The following is a 19098-nucleotide window of genomic DNA, read 5'->3' on the forward strand; positions in this document are numbered from 1 at the left end:
ACACCTCTATGCAAATAAACTAGAAAATCTAGAAGAAATGGATAAGTTCCTCGACACATACACCCTCCCAAGACTAAACCAGGAAGAAGTTGAATCTCTGAATAGACAAATAACAGGCTCTGAAATTGTGGCAATAATCAATAGCCTACCAACCAAAAAGAGTCCAGGACCAGATGGATTCACAGCCGAATTCTACCAGAGGTACAAGGAGGAGCTGGTACCATTCCTTCTGAAACTATTCCAATCAATAGAAAAAGAGGGAATCCTCCCTAATTCATTTTATGAGGCCAGCATCATCCTGATACCAAAGTATGGCAGAGACACAACCAAAAAGAGAATTTTAGACGAATATCCTTGATGAACATTGATGCAAAAGTCCTCAATAAAATACTAGCAAACCGAATCCAGCAGCACATCAAAAAGTGTATCCACCATGATCAAGTGGGCTTCATCCCTGGGATGCAAGGCTGGTTCAACATATGCAAATCAATAAATGTAATCCAGCATATAAACAGAAGCAAAGACAAAAACCACACGATTATCTCAATAGATGCAGAAAAGGCCTTTGACAAAATTCAACAATGCTTCATGCTAAAAAATCTCAATAAATTGGGTATTGATGGGACATATCTCAAAATAATAAGAGCTATCTATGACTAACCTATAGCCAATACCATATTGAATGGGCAAAAACTGGAAGCATTCCCTTTGAAAACCGGCACAAGACAGGGATGCCCTCTCTCACCACTCCTATTCAACATGGTGTTGGAAGTTCTGGCCAGGGCAATTAGGCAGGAGAAGGAAATAAAGGATATTCAATTAGCAAAGAGGAAGTCAAATTGTCCCTGTTTGCAGATGACATGATTGTATATCTAGAAAACCCCATTGTCTCAGCCCATGCCTATGTCCTGAATGGTATTGCCTAGGTTTCCTTCTAGGGTTTTTACAGTTTTAGGTCTAACATCTAAGTCTTTAATCCATCTTGAATTAATTTTGTATAAGATGTAAGGAAGGGATCCAGTTTCATCTTTCTACATATGGCTAGCCAGTTTTTCCAGCACCATTTATTAAATAGGGAATCCGTTCCCCATTTCTTGTTTTTGTCAGGTCAGATGGTTGTAGATGTGTGAAGTTATTTCTGAGGGCTCTGTTCTGTTCCATTGGTCTATATCTTTGTTTTGGTACAAGTACCATTCTGTTTTGGTTACTGTAAGCCTTGTAGTATAGTTTGAAGTCGGGTTGCCTGATGCCTCCAGCTTTGTTCTTTTTGCTTAGGATTGTCTTGTCAATGCAGGCTCTTTTTTGGTTCCATAAGAACTTTAAAGTAATTTTTTCCAATTCTGTGAAGAAAGTCATTGGTAGCTTGATGGGGATGGCATTGAATCTATAAATTACCTTGGGCAGTATGGCCATCTTCACAATATTGATTCTTCCTGTCCATGAGCATGGAATATTCTTCCATTTGTTTGTGTCTTCTTTTATTTCGTTGAGCAGTGGTTTGTGGTTCTCCTTGAAGAGGTCCTTCACATCCCTTGTGAGTTGGATTCCTAGGTATTTTATTCTCTTTGAAGCAATTGTGAATGGGAGTTCACTCATGATTTGGCTCTCTGTTTGTCTGTTATTGGTGTATAAGAATGCTTGTGATTTTTGTACATTGATTTTATATCCTGAGACATTGCTGAAGTTGCTTATCAGCTTAAGGAGATTTTGGGCTGAGACAATGGGGTTTTCTAGATATATAATCATGTCATCTGCAAACCGGGACAATTTGATTTCCTCTTTTCCTAATTGAATACCCTTTATTTCTTTCTCCTGCCTGATTGCCCTGGCCAGAACTTCCAACACTATGTTGAATAGGAGTGGTGAGAGAGGGTATCCCTGTCTTGTGCCAGTTTTCAAAAGGAATACTTCCAGTTTTTGCCCATTCAGTATGATATTGGCTATGGGTTTGTCATAAATAGCTCTTATTATTTTTAGATACGTCCCATCAATACCTAATTTATTGAGAGTTTTTAGCATGAAGGGCTTTTGAATTTTGCTGAAGGCCTTTTCTACATCTATTGAGATAATCCTGTGGTTTTTGTCTTTGGTTCTGTTTATATGCTGGATTACATTTATTGATTTGCATATGTTGAACCAGCCTTGCATCCCAGGGATGAAGACCATTTGATCATGGTGGATAAGCTTTTTGATGTGCTGCTGGATTTGGTTTGTCAGTATTTTATTGAGGATTTTTGCATCGATGTTCATCAGGGATATTGGTCTAAAATTCTCTTTTTTTTGTTGTGTTTCTGCAAGGCTTTGGTATCAGGGTGATGCTGGCCTCATAAAATGAGTTAGGAAGGATTCTCTCTTTTTCTGTTGACTGCAATAGTTTCAGAAGGAATGGTACCAGCTCCTCCTTGTACCTCTGGTAGAATTCAGCTGTGAATCTGTCTGGTCCTGGACTTTTTTTGGTTGGTAAGCTATTAATTATTGCCTCAATTTCAGAGCCTATTATTGGTCTATTTAGGGATTCAACTTCTTCCTGGTTTAGTCTTGGGAGGGTGTATGTGTCCATGAATTTATCCATTTCTTCTAGATTTTCTGCTTTATTTGTGTGAGGTGTTTGTAGTATTCTCTGATGGTAGTTTGTATTTCTGTGGGATCAGTGGTGATATCCCCTTTATCATTTTTTATTGCATCCATTTGATTCTTCTCCCTTTTCCTCTTTGTTGATCATGCTAGCAGTCTATCAATTTTGTTGATCTTTTCAAAAAACCAGCTCGTGGATTCATTGATTTTTTTGAAGGGTTTTTTGTGTCTCTATCTCCTCCAGTTCTGCTCTGATTTGTTATTTCTTGCCTTCTGCTAGCTTTTGAATGTGTTTGCTCTTGCTTCTCTAGTTCTTTTAATTGTGATGCTAGGGTGTCAATTTTAGATCTTTCCTGCTTTCTCTTGTGGGCATTTAGTGCTATAAATTTCCCTCTACGCACTGCTTTAAATGTGCCCCAGAGATTCTGGCATGTTGTGTCTTTGTTCTCATTGGTTTTAAGGAACTTCTTTATTTCTGCCTTCATTTCTTTTTGTACCCAGTTGTCATTCAGGAGCAGATTGTTCAATTTCCATGTAGTTGAGTGGTTTTGAGTGTGTTTCTTAATCCTGAGTTCTAGCTTGATTGCACTGTGGTCTGAGAGATAGTTTGTTATAATTTCTGTTCTTTTGCATTTGCTGAGGAGTGCTTTACTTCCAACTATGTGGTCAATTTTGGTGTAAGTGCAATGTGATGCTGAGAAAAATGTATATTCTGTTGATTTGGGGTGGAGAGTTCTGCAGATGTCTATTAGGTCCACCTGGTGTAGAGCTGAGTTCAATTCCTGGATATCCTTTTTAACTTTCTGTCTTGTTGATCTGCCTAATTTTGACAGTGGGGTGTTAAAGTATCCCATTCTTATTGTGTGGGCATCTAAGTCTCTTTCTAGGTCTCTAAGGACTTGGTTTATGAATCTGGGTGCTCCTGTATTGGGTGCATATATATTTAGGATAGTTAGCTCTTCTTGTTGAATTGATCCCTTTACCGTTATGTAATGGCCTTCTTTGTCTCTTTTGATCTTTGTTGATTTATAGTCTGTTTTATCAGAGACTAGGATTGCAACCCTTGCCTTTTTTTGTTTTCCATTGCTTGGTAGATCTTCCTCCATCCCTTTATATTGAGCCAATGTGTGTCTCTGCAAGTGAGATGGGTCTCCTGAATACAGCACACTGATGGGTCTTGACTCTTTATCCAATTTGCCAGTCTGTGTCTTTTAATTGGAGCATTTAGCTCATTTACATTTAAGGTTAATATTGTTATGTGTGAATTTGATCCTGTCATTATGATGTTAGCTGGTTATTTTGCTTGTTAGTTGATGCAATTTCTTCCTAGCATCAATGGTCTTTACAATTTGGCATGTTTTTGCAGTGGCTGGTGCTGGTTGTTCCTTTCCATGTTTAGTGCTTCCTTCAGGAGCTCTTGTAGGGCAGGCCTGGTGGTGACAAAATCTCTCAGCATTTGCTTGTCTATAAAGGATTTTATTTCTCCTTCACTTATGAAGCTTAGTTTGGCTGGATATGAAATTCTGGGTGGAAAATTCTTTTCTTTAAGAATGTTGAATATTGGCTCCCACTCTCTTCTGGCTGGTAGAGTTTCTGCTGAGAGATCCACTGTTAGTCTGATGGGCTTCCCTTTGTGGGTAACCCGACCTTTCTCTCTGGCTGCCCTTAACATTTTTTCATTCATTTCAACTTTGGTGAATCTGACAATTATTTGTCTTGGAGTTACTGTTCTCGAGCAGTACCTTTGTGGCATTCTCTGTATTTCCTGAATTTGAATGTTGGCCTGCCTTTCTAGGTTGTGGAAGTTCTCCTGGAAAATATCCTGAAGAGTGTTTTCCAACTTGGTTCCATTCTCCCTGTCACTTTCAGGTACACCAATCAGACGTAGATTGGGTCTTTTCACATAGTCCCACATTTCTTGGAGGCTTTGTTCATTTCTTTTTGCTCTTTTTGCTCTAAACTTCTCTTCTCGCTTCATTTCATTCATTTGATCTTCAATCACTGATACACTTTCTTCCAGTTGATGGAATCGGCTACTGAAGCTTGTACATTCATCACATAGTTCTCGTGCCATGGTTTTCAGCTCCATCAGGTCATTTAAGGACTTCTCTACACTGGTTATTCTAGTTAGCCATTCATCTAATCTTTTTTCAAGGTTTTTAGCTTCTTTGCAATAGGTTCAAACATCCTCCTTTAGCTTGGAGAAGTTCGATTGTCTGAAGCCTTCTTCTCTCAATTTGTGAAAGTCATTCTCCATCCAGCTTTGTTCCATTGCTGGCGAGGAGCTGCATTCCTTTGGAGGGGGAGAGGTGCTCTGATTTTTAGAATTTTCAATTTTTCTGCTCTGTTTTTTCCCGATCTTTGTGGTTTTATCTACCTTTGGTGTTTGATGATGGTGACGTACAGATGGGGTTTTGGTGTGGATGTCCTTTCTGTTAGTTAGTTTTCCTTCTAACAGTCAGGACCCTCAGCTGCAGGTCTGTTGGAGTTTGCTGGAGGTCCATCCCAGACGCTGTTTGTCTGGGTATCAGCAGTGGAGGCTGCAGAACACCGAATATTGCTGAACAGCAAATGTTGCTGCCTTATCATTCCTCTGGAAGCTTCATCTCAGAGAGGTACCCAGCTGTGTGACGTGTCAGTCTGCCCCTACTGGGGGATGCCTGCCAGTTAGGCTACTCGGGGGTCAGGGACACACTTGAGAAGGCGGATTGTCTGTTCTCAGATCTCAAACTCCATGCTGGGAGAACCACTACTCTCTTCAAAGCTGTCAGACAGGGACATTTAAGTCTGCAGAAGTTTCTGCTGCTTTTTGTTCAGCTATGCCCTACCCGCAGAGGTGGAGTCTACAGAGGCAGGCAGGCCTCCTTGGGCTGCGGTGGGCTCCACCAAGTTCAAGCTTCCTGGCTGCTTTGTTTACTTACTCAAGCTTCAGCAATGGCGGGTGCCCCTCCCCCAACCTCGCTGCCACCTTGCAGTTCAGTCTCAGACTGCTCTGCTAGCAATGAGTGAAGCTCCATGGGCATGGGACCTTCTGAGCCAGGCGCAGAATGTAATCTCCTGGTGTGCCATTTGCTAAGACCATTGGAAAAGCACAGTATTAGGGTGGAAGTGACCCAATTTTCCAGGTGCCATCTGTCACATCTTCCTTTGGTTAGGAAAGGGAATTCCCTGACCCTTTCCACTCCCCGGGTGAGGCAATGCCTCACCCTGCTTCAGCTCATGCTCAGTGGGCTGCACCCACTGTCCTGCACCCACTGTCTGACAAGCCCCAGTGAGATGAACCCAGTACCTCAGTTGGAAATGCAGAAATCACCTGTCTTCTGCATCACTCATGCTGGGAGCTGTGGACTGGAGTTCTTCCTTTTTGGCCATCTTGGGACCACCCCCCGGGGTTACCCATTTTTGAAGCCTGCAGTGATAGTTTCAGGTCCCACCCTGTCCCTCAACTGCCCCCTACTCTCTTAGCAGAGATTTCGGTCTATGTTACTGCTCCTATGTATTTCTATGTCTCTTAGGGGCATTTCCTTGTGCCTGGAAATCTGGCCCCATGCTGCCTCATGAGGGGGATGATGGCCCTGTTGAACCCCTCCAAATTGAACCCCACAACCACTGTGCCCCCATGTCTGGTCCACAGTAACCTGCCTGCTGGACTTGGTGACCTCAGTCACTGTGTTGAGTCACAGATGAGGCCAGAAACTAAGTGACAGCTCCCTACACATGACTCCTCTGGCCTTATTATGGGTATAATTGGTTTGCTCCTGCAGCCAAGAGGCCTCAAGGCTTTAAGAAAGAACCCCCTTACCTTTGCAAGACCTACCATCCCCCATTAGGTTACAGGACCTCACAAAGGTGTCTGGCTTGTTATAGTTTCAGTGTCAGCCTCTTCTCTGCAGCCCTCAGGCATGGAGTGAAGACTACCTTCTCTCACCCCTTTCCTGTTCTTTCTGGGGCCCCCTGTCCTGGTTTGCAATCCAGCCTCACTGGTCACCACCCCAGGCCTTCAGACAGGTTTCAATGTCTCTGAACTGCCATGAGGTGTGGGAGCAGTTTGGGGGAATTTTTTCCCAGGAAGCCTTTCTGACCTTACGTAAATTTCTGTGTGAATAGAGGAGGAAATTGTCCAACTCTACTCTGTTACATCCAGGCCTCCAGTGGAAATATATGTGTTGAGAAGTTCAAGGCAGAACTCCATCCATCACCCAAGTCTAGGCCTCCAGGCCTGTCAGAATGCCTGCGAACAGCGGTTTTCAACACAGCGTGCACGTCTGCTCTCCTCAAAGTAGATAATTAAGCTGCTCCTCCTTGGGCCTCTGGGACTACATTCTGACTCCCAGGCACGCCAGCTTGGTGATCACCTCCCAGCTCTGACAGACCCCAGGTTCCCTCCAGTTCTCAGTCTCCTGCCTCCCGTCAAGCTTTCTCAGTTCCATGGGCTTCTGAATCACCCTCCTCAGAAACATTTTGTTCCGAGAATTTTTTTCACCTTGCCATAAAAACATGGAATTATTTTTTTAATTTGAAATTCATTTGGAGTCTTCTTTTAAAGATCTGTCATTTATACAATGGCTGGAAAACTTTCTAAAATCAGATATAATTTATGAACCCCTTCTTTTCGGCATAATGTCATTTTGTACATTAAAATGATAATGACTGGAGGAATCAGATGTGTCTCTCCGTCAGGGGGTGGGGGTAGTTGGGGAGATGGTGGGTGGGGGGCTGTTCTGGTTCTTCTGAAATAAGTCTCAGTGAGCCTGTGCACAGCCCCCACCAGGGGCTTTCAAGGAAGTGAGAAAACAGGAAAAAATGTATTTTTCACATCATCCTTGAAATGAAAATAACAGTGAAAAATAATTGAAACTTATGGCCCTTACAAAAGAATGAGGCTTTGAGAAATGGTTAATGATATCTCTTACACATAAAGTTTTTGAATTACACTTGATTTTAAAAAATGTATATTTACATATACTATACATATATATTTTTCTATATTTATATATACTAAATATTTATATGCATATACTTATATATTATATATTTATATGCATATACTTATATATTATATATTTATATGTATATATTTTATATACTTATGTGTATATTTATATATCACATATTTATATTAATATATTTTATATATTAATATGTATATATTTATATATTACATATTTATGTTAATATATTTTATATATTTATATGTGTATATTATATATTTATATGTATATATTGTATATATTCACATGTATGTATTTTATATATTTATATTTATATATTGCACATATTTATATATATATTTTATTTCTATATTGTACATATTTATATGTATATATTTAATATATTTATATGTACACACACACACACACACACACACACATATGTCTTTTGAAGTAGTTGAGGGCAATATGTAAAACAGTTGTTCTCAGTCCTAGCTGTGCAGTAGAATTGCCCAGGGGAGGTTTTTTTTAAATATTAAATCAAATGTGAATCTAACACGCAGCCTGTGCTGAGAACAGCAGGATAGCAGCCCTCAGAAGATAGGGCTCTAAGCTCCATCAATATTGTTGGTACATTGCATGATCTTGGGGTCAATAAGAAAAGCAAATTCTTACTCCTTACCATGGGCCAAGTGCTGTTCCAAGCCCTTTTCTCATATTGACTGTTCTTAAGAGCCTTTGAGGTGGGTACTATTATTACTCTGTTTCTCAGATGAAGAACCTGAGGATCAGAGAGCTTAAGTAACTTGCCTAAAGTCACACAGCCAGTACTTGACTGAGGAGGGATTTGAATCCAGGCAGTCTTGGGCTGGTGCTCTCTACCTGCTATGCGTGCTGTCTCCCTAAAGGATTTAAGTATCTATTTCTACATAGTCCAAATATGAATTAGTTTGCTCGTCTATAAAATTAAGTAAGCTGAACTAGGTGATTTTCAAAGTTCTGTGGTTATAGGATCTCTTTTTTAAAGGCAATGAAAATAAGCCTCAGAGAAATGAAGTGTTTTGCTGCTATGAGTAAGCCAATGAATCAGAGCCAGTTCTCCAACCCAGGCCTTCTGAGTCCTAGTGTAGAATTCTTTCCCAATCCACAGTAAAACAAGCTGGAGAACAGGGTTGCCCCTAAAACATCCCAGGGGAAATTAGACTACTTTGTGAAAAGAACTCAAGTGCTAGGTTTGAAATGGCGACACAAATCTGAAACCTGTGTGCTTCCCTGTATCTTCTGGGAGACGGTCTAAAATGATATCAATGTAACCAAATTTCAATTAAGTACCCATTATTTGCAGAACCCTGATCTACATACTGTGAGAATAGAATAAAAATGTATGGTCTTGTTTTCACTGGAATACACACACACACACACACACACATAGAACGTTAACCACAGGGGAGAAGACAGCCTACCACACACCTCTGTGTCAGGAATGATGCTTCAGCCAAGTTCTTGACGTCTCCCTTCCTAGCATCTCCCAATAGAAGGAGTTGCTTGAGGCAAGTGAAGAGTGACGTTTATTAGAGGGTGTGGTCACTGTGTTAAAAAGGCACAGGCTTTGCCCAGGCTTCCCTTGCAGTCCTCTCCCTGCAGTGGACCTGGGGACAGTCTTGCCTCTCTGTCTTTCCATGTGCATGCTTGAGTGCTTTGGCCACTTTGCAGGGCCCACACCAAGCAGCCATCTGGAAGGTAACCAGATGCTCTGGTTTAAATCCTGAGTCCAAAACTATGATTGTCAGGAGGTTGACTCCTTTGGAGTTCTAGAGCACGAAGATATGCACTCAAACCCCAAATTTCCAGAAACTCTGCATTGCAGAGCATCCTCCCAGCCATCTGCTCTATCTTCACCCACATGTGAGTCATCAGGATGACTAATGTTACTCTGAGATAAGTAGCATGATCCTAAATGCACCCCGTGATGGCATCCACAGAGCAAGCATTGAAACAGAAATAACGCTTCAGGTTTTGCCCTGGAAGAAGCCATATATCTCTTATTCACATGGGTGGATGCTAACTTCCAGGCAAGCTCAGACATTCGACCTTAGACATTTAGATGAATAAAAAGGGTGGAAAGTAATCTCTTTTTCTGAGAAAAAAAAAAAAAAGACTTGAAAGGGGAAGGAGAAGAAGGAAAAGGTGGAGGCAGAGAAGAAAGGATGATAATGAACAAAGATGAAGGCAAGAGGAAAGAAGAATTAAGAAGTGGTTCTTGGTCGTACACCACCTCTTTAGAAATAGCATTTTTGTGAGTTAAATGCAAATGAATAAAAAAACATGTGGATTAAATTCCCCTAAAAACACTGACGGGCTTAAAATTTTAAAAGAAAACAGGACCAGCGCCAAATGCGTTGTGGTCTGGGCCAAGCCCAAAGGGAGGTGTTCTGGCCTGTGTACACTACACACCTGGGTTCCCTTGTGTGCAGTGGGCGTTGGGAGCTGTGGGACCCTAAGGTGGCTCCCACACCTCATTGTCAGGTGGCCACGATTCACGAGTTCTCACACCGTGGCCAAAGTGCAAGAAGGGGCAGATTTGGCTAGGATGGACTCTTGGCTCCCCAGCATAGCTAAAAATCTGAAACCAATTTCTTGATCTCTTCCCCCGCGCTTACAAAAGACAGATTCTGAGCAAGGGAGGCATCAAACCCAGGCTCAGCAATAGATGTACTATCTTGATATAGTCTGAAGCCAGGCATCTGGGTCTCTGCTGTGGATATCCTACAGATGTGCAAAGAGCCTACTCTCACACACATGAGCATATAGATGACTTTTCTGTTGTTATTTGAGACAGAGCATCTCACTCTGTTGCCCAGGCTGGAGTGCACTGGCAAGATTTCAGCTCACTGCAACCGCTGCCTTCTGGGTTCAAGTGATTCTTTTGCCTCAGCCACTTGAGTAGCTGAGATTACAGGCAAGTGCCACCACGCCTGGCTAATGTTTGTATTTCTAGTAGAGACGGGGTTTCATCATGTTGGCCAGGCTGGTCTCCAATTCCTGACCTCAAAGGATCCATCCACCTTGGCCTCCCAAAGTGCTGGGATTATAGGTATGAGCCACCGTGCCCGCCCTAGATGACTTTTGACCTGCAGTAACCATCCCTTATGAGCACTGCAGTGTCCCAGGCACTACATTAAGGGCTTTATCCACATCAGCTATGTTATCAAGAGTGATTCTCAAATGAGAATTCTTAGGCTCAAGAGTTCAGTGACTTGTTCAAGCTCCTATACCTCATTCCTGATGGGAGGGAGGGGTACAGGGAACAGGAGCCATTGTGTCATGCTGTAATGCCATAGTGTTAGTGTCCTTAATCACCTTGTTAGAATATTACTTCAAATGTAAGTTTGAAATATATGCAAAAACCATCAATAAACTCCAAATGATTCATTTACAGAAAACAATCACAGGGAAAACGGCACCTTGTCATCTCTTAGAGAGCGCTTCTAGCTGCACTCTTATCTGGTTTGTGTATTCAGGCAACGAGATAACATTTCAATACTAATCTGAGAAAATCATAATTAGATATGTAAATGGATTGGAGAAAAAAATGTAATAGTGCATTTTAAGATACATGTAATTATTTTTCTATCTTCCCTCCCCAAAGCAGAGTAGATAATCAAAATTTATCTATGTCACAAGAAAAATTGCTCTTTCCTTTCTTCTGTGTTAGCTTGTGTTCTTATACATATCCACAGCATTGGCTTTTGTCATTTTGTGGTAATTAATCTCTTAATTATCTGTCTTTTTCACTTGACTCTGAAGGCAGAGACCGTATCTGATGCACCTAGTGCCCCTAGTTTTGGTTCAACGCCTTTAAGGCCCCTTGCACAAGGATGACTAATGTGTGGCATGCATGCCTGCTCTACCTTCCCACAGTCGTGGAAGATATTGCTAATCAATCACTGCACTGAACCTCTTGCTGGTCTTAGAATTTTGAAGATAAACCTGTGGGTTGACACCACCAAATGATCACAGAATAAAACCTTTTCTATACCCCTGTCATATGCCTAAATATGAAGCCTTCCTTGGTTAGGAAAGGCTCTAGAAACATAATAACAGACAATGGAAAAACATAGCAGAGGCCCCCAAATCAACATCTGTTCTCTGCTGAACACTGATTCAGAGAAGAACTCATAAAAAAAAAAAAAAAAAAAAAAAAAAAGACATAGACAAGTGGCCCCTGTTGGGAAAGTCTATCTTTGAATTGTTTTCATCTGGAGCTAAATGAGGAGATCCAAGTTTTCTTCAGTAGTAACACCTAGAGATGTGAGATTAGGGGGTGTCAGAGACTATGGCAAAACTACTGTGAGTAAAACCCTGAATAAAATACCATCATGCAGAGGGTGCTGGAAAGCTTCCTGGCTCTCATAATCTCTGGTGTCCAGTCATTTCAGAGGCTCGAATGGACCTCCATTTTTTCCGTTGGTTTGATTGCATGAGTTAAGCAAGTGCTTCTTTTGGTGAAACTGGTTTGAGCCCTAACCGATTGATAGTACAGTTTTAAAACCATAGAAAATTAAGAACATAATTATATAATGTTCTGGGCATTCACATTGCTTTAAAATTTTGCCTATCTGGCTTACAAGACTTGTCACCAGCAAAGCTCTGGGCTGCCTTCACACCACCACATCTGATCAGGGGGTTGGAGGACACCATGATTTGATGGCTTTGGAACATCTGTGTCCTTTGTTCCCCTACCCCTTTACTTAATAATGACTTAGCCATGAGGTGTTGGTTTTTTCTCTGGGTTCTTAAATCAGAGATTTGTCCTCCTTGGATCTAAAGCAAAAGCTCATTTTTGGTAGGAAGCAGGTCGTAGGGTTCTAGCTCCAGCCATGGGTACATGCATGCCTTTGGAGATGTTTCTTTCCTTCTTTGTGTTTCTGTCAAATGAGAGGGTTGAAACGGTGACCTCTAAGGACTCATATGGTGGTGAGGTTCTTTGACTGACTCTGCTCAGAGATGGACAAGATTGAGGTCTCAAGCTGATCCCTTCCCTCTGGCTTGGCACTTTTCCAGGCCAAGGGAGCTGGCCTCTCTATAATGGCAGGAGGGATTAGAAAACCACGGAATGCTTCCCTACGCAGTCTCCCATGAGCCTTGGCCTCCCCACATAGGCCCGTTGCTGTTTTGTCTCATAAAAATGAAACACATTCCTCTGTTCTGAGCTCTATGGTCCCCACACTCTTTCTTTTCTCCCTCTTATTTTTAAGCTTAAACTTCTTCTAGAGTAATCTGTTCACAGCACCAGCCCCCATGTCTTAGGGATGCTAAGTGACAAAGACACATGTATAGAGTAGGAAGAAAGGACTTTTCCTTTTCTACAACCTGCAATAAGTCACAAGGTGAATAAAGCCAAGGTTCAGGCCTAGACACGGTTAGTAAAGTTCTTCTAGGTTCTGGAAGCTAAAATCCAGGCTCCCACTAAAACCTGGGGGCTGAGAGTTCAAAAAAGGCCATTTTGAGACCTCTTACCCCTTGGATCGGCTTCCTGCTCCGATGAAAAAGGAAAAGACCAAAGCTCAGGCTGATGAAATGGCTACAATCTGTGGAATGTGTGTGTGTGTGTGTGTGCGTGCGGGTGGGTGTGTTTCTTTTAAATAGATTCCCCCCAAAGAGAAAGCTTGCTTGTGTGGGTAGACACTCTTTTAAGAGGCACAAATCAGTCTCTGTCTGCCTAATCTGGGACTTCTCAAGCAATTCATACTGGGTATCCAATGGTTAATCAGTGAAAAGTCTTTTTAATTTGGTAGAATTAGGGACTTCAGAGCTGTTCCCACAATGTGATAGGATGGAAAGTCCATCAGTACAGAAATGTATGGGGAAATGAAAAAGAGATGACAGAGAGCAGGGAGACCACCCTTCATTCTTTGCACAAGATTCTTACAGGAGACCTGGTAACATCTTCATGGTTTATGAAGGCCAGAGTAGTTGACTTTAGAACTTGTGTCTCCTGAATCTTCATCCATGGCTTTTCATTCTTGAGCCCTTTCTTCCCTTATTGGAAACCATCTCCTACATCCCAGCCATCTTTTCCTCATCGCTATTGTCCAGATACTCCAGCACTTTCATTGTCATCTCCTGGACCTTTCCAAGAATGCTTTAGAGTACATATGTGTCTTGCTCAGAGCCAAATTATTAACTCCACAAATAGACTGATGTTTGGTTTCCAAAAGGATTTTTACTTTACTTCACGGAAGTCTTCTTTGAAGAATAAGTTCTTCTGTGTTTAAATAGAACTTTATTTCTGGAAAGTAGGATTGAGGATCAAAAGCCGCAAGCCAATGCTGTGTCCTGAAGAGCCATAGGCAAGACCAATTTACAAGGAAGTGGAGACTATGAGCAACAGAAGGTATAAAACCAAGCAAAGGCACAAGTATAGAGTAGGAAGAAAGGAAGCCAGGAATAGAGGGGGAGAGGCTAGAAAAAGCACAGACCTAATGGGTAGAGTATCCAAGGATCCCGAGAAAGATCCCCCAAATTCTTTTCCTGAGATCCAGAGACTTGCCTTGGATCTAGTACCTGCTTCTTGAGGCCTGACTTCATCACCATCTCCCTAGTGACAGTAGTCCTTTTACTGAGTCAGCGGAGAGAGACACTGTGCCTTCATCCCCAAGTGCCTTGGTTGACCGCTTTTTTGTTTCAAGAATGAAGCCATTGGGTAAAATTCAGCACATCTGAACTTCCAGCAGCTTAGTGGCAAGGGAAAGGTCCCTGGTTTGGCTAATGATCAGAGAAAGCCACAGTGAATCAGCAGGGACACTCTTTGGAGCCGACCCAATGTGACTTTTCCCTGAAGCAGAAGGGAGGGTAAAGAATGAGAAGAATGGACAGAGGCATATCCCACTAGGGCATCATGAAAAACAGCTAACTGACCTGAAACCATGGGCTGGAGGCTCTGAGATCAGCTGCTTTGATACAAGTAAGATCCACCTTCATTACTCATGTGGCTTGGGATGGACTCTGCTGAGTCCCATTGAACCCATTCAACAATTTTCATACAAATCTCAGGGCTAGGTTCATACTGAATGTTCTCCTGCACCAGAAAAAGAAAATTGTATGCAGACACTTTAAGAATAGTTGAATACTGGGCTGGTGCAGTGGCTCATGTCTGTAATCCCAGCACTTTAGGAGAAATGGTCCCCACACTGTTTTCTTCTCCCTCCTATTTTTAAGCTTAAACTCTTTCTAGAGTAATCTATTCCCAGCACCAGCCCCCACGTCTCAGGGATGCTAAGTGACTTTTCCTTTTCTACAACCTGCAATAAGTCACAAGGTAAATAAAGCCAAGGTTCAGGCCTAGGCCTGGTTAGTAAACTAGGCTCTGGAAGCTAAAAGCCAGGCTCCCACTAAAACCTCGGGGCTGAGAGTTCAATAAGGGTCACTTCTAGACCCCTTACACGTCTGTAATCCCAGCACTTTAGGAGGCTGGTGGATCACTTGAGGTCAGGAGTTTGAGATCAGCCTGACCACCATGGTGAAACCCCGTCTCTACTAAAAATACAAACATTAGCCTGGCGTGGTGGTACACGCCTGTAATCCCAGCTACTCGGGAGGCTGAGGCAGGAGAATTGCTTGAACTCAGGAGGCAGAGGTTGCAGTGAGCCGAGATCATACCACTGCACTCCAGCCTGGGTGACAAAGCGAGACTGTGTCTCAAAAATATATATAATAATAATAATTCAACACATTTGTAGACAGATCAAACAAGTGGATATCATTTTCCATTGCCAAAGAGTTGAGTCCCTCAAAGTACCAAGCATGCAACCTAGAAAAACTAAAATGCTCATCTATCTTTTTCTCTTCCACTCAGACAGAGTTCTAAGAGGTCCTTGAGATAACAGGGCAATTAATCTCCTTTCAATAACTAATAGGAGTTAGTGGAAGTAGCTCTGATCATAGAATGGGAAGGAATTGAAGCAGGCAGGATCCCAGTCTCTCCACCTCCATCAGATGGAACAGCTCAGCATTATCCTCACTACGTATTGAACTTCTGCCTAAACTTTCAATTAAAGTGTTTCATTGATTAAAATATTTTAAAAAGTAAAATAATATAGAAAACCACTGAATTTGGCTTCCAGAGTAAATTTTCTGAGGAAAAAAAAATTACTGTTGAAGGGGGGAAAATAATGTTTCTAAGATTTGTCCAGACATTACACACACAGGCACACACATACACAAAATGCCATCAACACTTCACATCAACATTTAAAAAAAAATAGAGATGGGGTCTCGCTATGTTGCCTGGACTAGTCTCTTGAACTTTGGGGCTCAAGTGATCCCCTTGCCTCTGTCTCTCAAAGTGTTGGAATTACAGGTGTGAGCCACCATGCCTGGCCAGCATTGCCCCTAGAGTCAGATCATTCAACCATTTCACAGACTCTGAGGCAAGGCCAACTGAGGTATTATTTATATCCTACCTCATTAATCCTCATCCCCAAATACTTGGTGTATACTTGCTTAAAATGTCACTGCCCCATACGTAAAACTTTAATTTTTATTAAGCAAAACCTTAAGAATGTTAATTATTAATTAAAATTTAATATTTCTTAATCAACATCTTATATTTAAGAAAAAATAGAAGGTAACTTGGGGGCCTTGTTAATATATGCAGATTCTCTGGCCTACCCCACCTCCCCCAAGATTCTGTATTAAAAGGTCTGAGGTGGGGACTTAGAGCCTGCCATTATAAGAAGCCTCCTAGCTTCTTATAATAAACAATACTGTAAGAAACACCACTTAGGCTGGAGCCTCTTGAGCTGGCAAGATGATTTTATATAAGTGATGGTTAAGGAATCCCTCCCAGTAGAAACTATCAGAAAAGTGGAAGAAGCAGGACAGGGAAGGGGAGGAACATAAGCCAGGCTGTGACTTCAGGTAAAGTCCCAGCTTCAGTAAGACCCTGCAGGGGAAGCCTTAGGCCTGCGTTCCTACTGGATCAAAGGATCTGCACTTTCACACACTGTTCAGTCCATCACTGGCCAAGGGCTAACCCACACAGGATGGAAATCCCCAGGGACCACCAGGGCTCTGCATTTTGCGGGTAAAGAAGCACCACAACCTGAGGGAGGTCCTAATGGAAGTTGAAGATGTATAGGTGTGAGTAATTAATCAGAGGGGATCTGGGTGGATCAGGCAGGTAGAAGAAAGGGATGTGGGTGGAGTGGGCAGCGGAGGTGCCATCACAAACTGCAGGCTATCAAGTGGGTTAGGCCTAGGAGGCCACAGTTTAACAGCACATACAGTCTAAGAGGCTCCTTTGCTGAAAAATCAGTGCCAACAAACATGGAAAAACAAAAAAGCCCAAGGAAATATTTATGCAAGCTTGGTTGGATGAGTAAATAAGAAAGGAATATCCAAGATTAAAGTGTTGCTGTACTCATGCATTGGTAATTTCATGTAAAGTCAAAGGTCCCTCAAATATGACGCTGTGATTCTAAAAGAAGATTTTTCTATTCCATTGGCATTACATCTTGTTGACACTCTTTGAAGGAAGCTTTATGGAATAATTTCCCAACTCACTGCCTCTTTCCACTATGGAGTATTCAAGCTGTTAATCTTGTCAACTTCATTCATCTCAGTCTTTCTCCTCTGCACCACTTTTATATTTCTACAATTCTGATGATCACACTTATCTCTCTTGTTCCTGGTACTGAACCATAACTCCTTAAGGGTTAAGATCATGTTTACTTATCAATACGCTTCAGGGACTACAGCAATGGTCTTCACAAACTCTGAGCAGATAATCGAGGCTTGCAGGTTGACTGAATTATTCACAGTCCAAAGCTTTACTTTGATAGTTCCATGCAAGCAAAGTTTTTCCTAGACTTCCGTTCTATTGAATTCCTTAGGTTTATCAACCAAAGAATCCTTTAGGTGATTAACCCTAATTCTTTAGGTAATTAATCACCCAAATATTTATTGAGCATCTAGTCTGTACCCATCTTGATATTGGGAAGGTCACGAAGTAGTATAAAACACAGTCCAAGTGCCCTACGTACTTAAATGTTTTGGAGAGAAACAAGTTTTAACAGATTTGAATCAAAAAGGAGGATACTATAACAATATAATCAAGTGTAACATTATCAAATGCCACTAAAACTCAATGGTAGTGAATAGATCAGAGTTCATTGTAAAGTACACACCATAAAAGCACAAGGAGTTCAAACAGATTTCATACTCATGTCAGCACTCATCAATTGGTAGTGGTTGCATACAGAATCATCTCAGGAAATCTTAGTTTAAATGTGAGCTAAGTCAGCATCAGATTGATTAGCAATGTCTGCCAGGGCAAGAAATGATGACTGGTAGCAGGCAAATTGAACGTTCTTGTAGACACGCTGCACTCAATGATCAAGAATGGTTTCATAGGCAAGAGCTCTTGGAATGCAACAACCAAAGGCAAATCTAATGCTATTTTTTTCACAGAATTAAAATTTCCAGTAACAAGCTGGCTTTTCCCAGAATACCAACATTTAGTTCACTAATGGAGCCCAGTCTCAGTGGAAGCCAAGTTAATGCCAGTGCTTGCTTTTTCCCCTTCCTAGACATGTTTGTCAAATCAGATCTCCTCCTAGAGTGCTCATGTGTCTAAATTCACCTTGTAAAGAGAGCCTGCCAAAAAAGGAAAAGAGAGGGGAAGCTAGTCTGAATTCAATGTCAGTAAAGAAATGCAGGCAGAGAAATGCCACCATTCAGCAGTGATATCCCAATGCTGTTTGGATATCACTTGGTAAAGGATTTTGTAGGAAATGACTCATATCATCCCCAGGCTTGGCAATCTCCAGGTTAGGGAGACCCTGGAGAGGTCAGGTAAGAATAGTGATGTGTGTAGAAGAAAGAACAATGAAACTGACATGCAGAAGAATTGGGCTCTAGTGTCAGATCTAGCACTTCCTCCACTGAAAGCCTGAGTAGCACTTGAGTCTCAGCTGCCTCATCTGAAATACAGAGCCAGCATTTTTTCCTTCTGTGGAAAATAAAGTATCTGTTGTTTAGGGATAGCACCCATTACTCCTCTTCCTTGGTAAGAATGCCTTGAATATATTTTGGGTCACCATCTTACCTCCTTTTTAAATGTGTAATTTGACTGAGATTGAACTTCATTTCTAGTACCTAAGCCACCTATGAATGGCATAAGCCCATTTTTCTGGTAAATCTTAAAAGTTGTGTACAAACAGGTGTGCTGACAAATGTTTGACAACTGGCTCTGTAAATAATAAAAGCCTTATTTTCAGCAATTGCCAATTTCTGTGGCCTAAATATTCCCACTATGGCTGATGTTGAGCTACCAATATGACATCTTTGAACTTGAAGCCAGGAAGAAATCTACACAATCAGCTTAAGGGGCAAGCACACCACTGGCACAATCCAGTAGAAGTAAACTTCAGGCTGGATAAAAGAGGGCTTGGCTTGGTTCTATGAAGATGTGATGCTTGGAACTGGTACAGCTATTTGCTACAAAGAGAGGAACTTGTAGAACCAGAGCCACCCAAAAGTACGATGAATCTGAACCTGAGATTGGATCATTTCAGACTGAAGCCATTTC

The sequence above is a fragment of the Nomascus leucogenys genome, chromosome 2 (genome assembly GCF_006542625.1).
Source record: "Nomascus leucogenys isolate Asia chromosome 2, Asia_NLE_v1, whole genome shotgun sequence".
NCBI classification, from domain to species: domain Eukaryota; kingdom Metazoa; phylum Chordata; class Mammalia; order Primates; family Hylobatidae; genus Nomascus; species Nomascus leucogenys.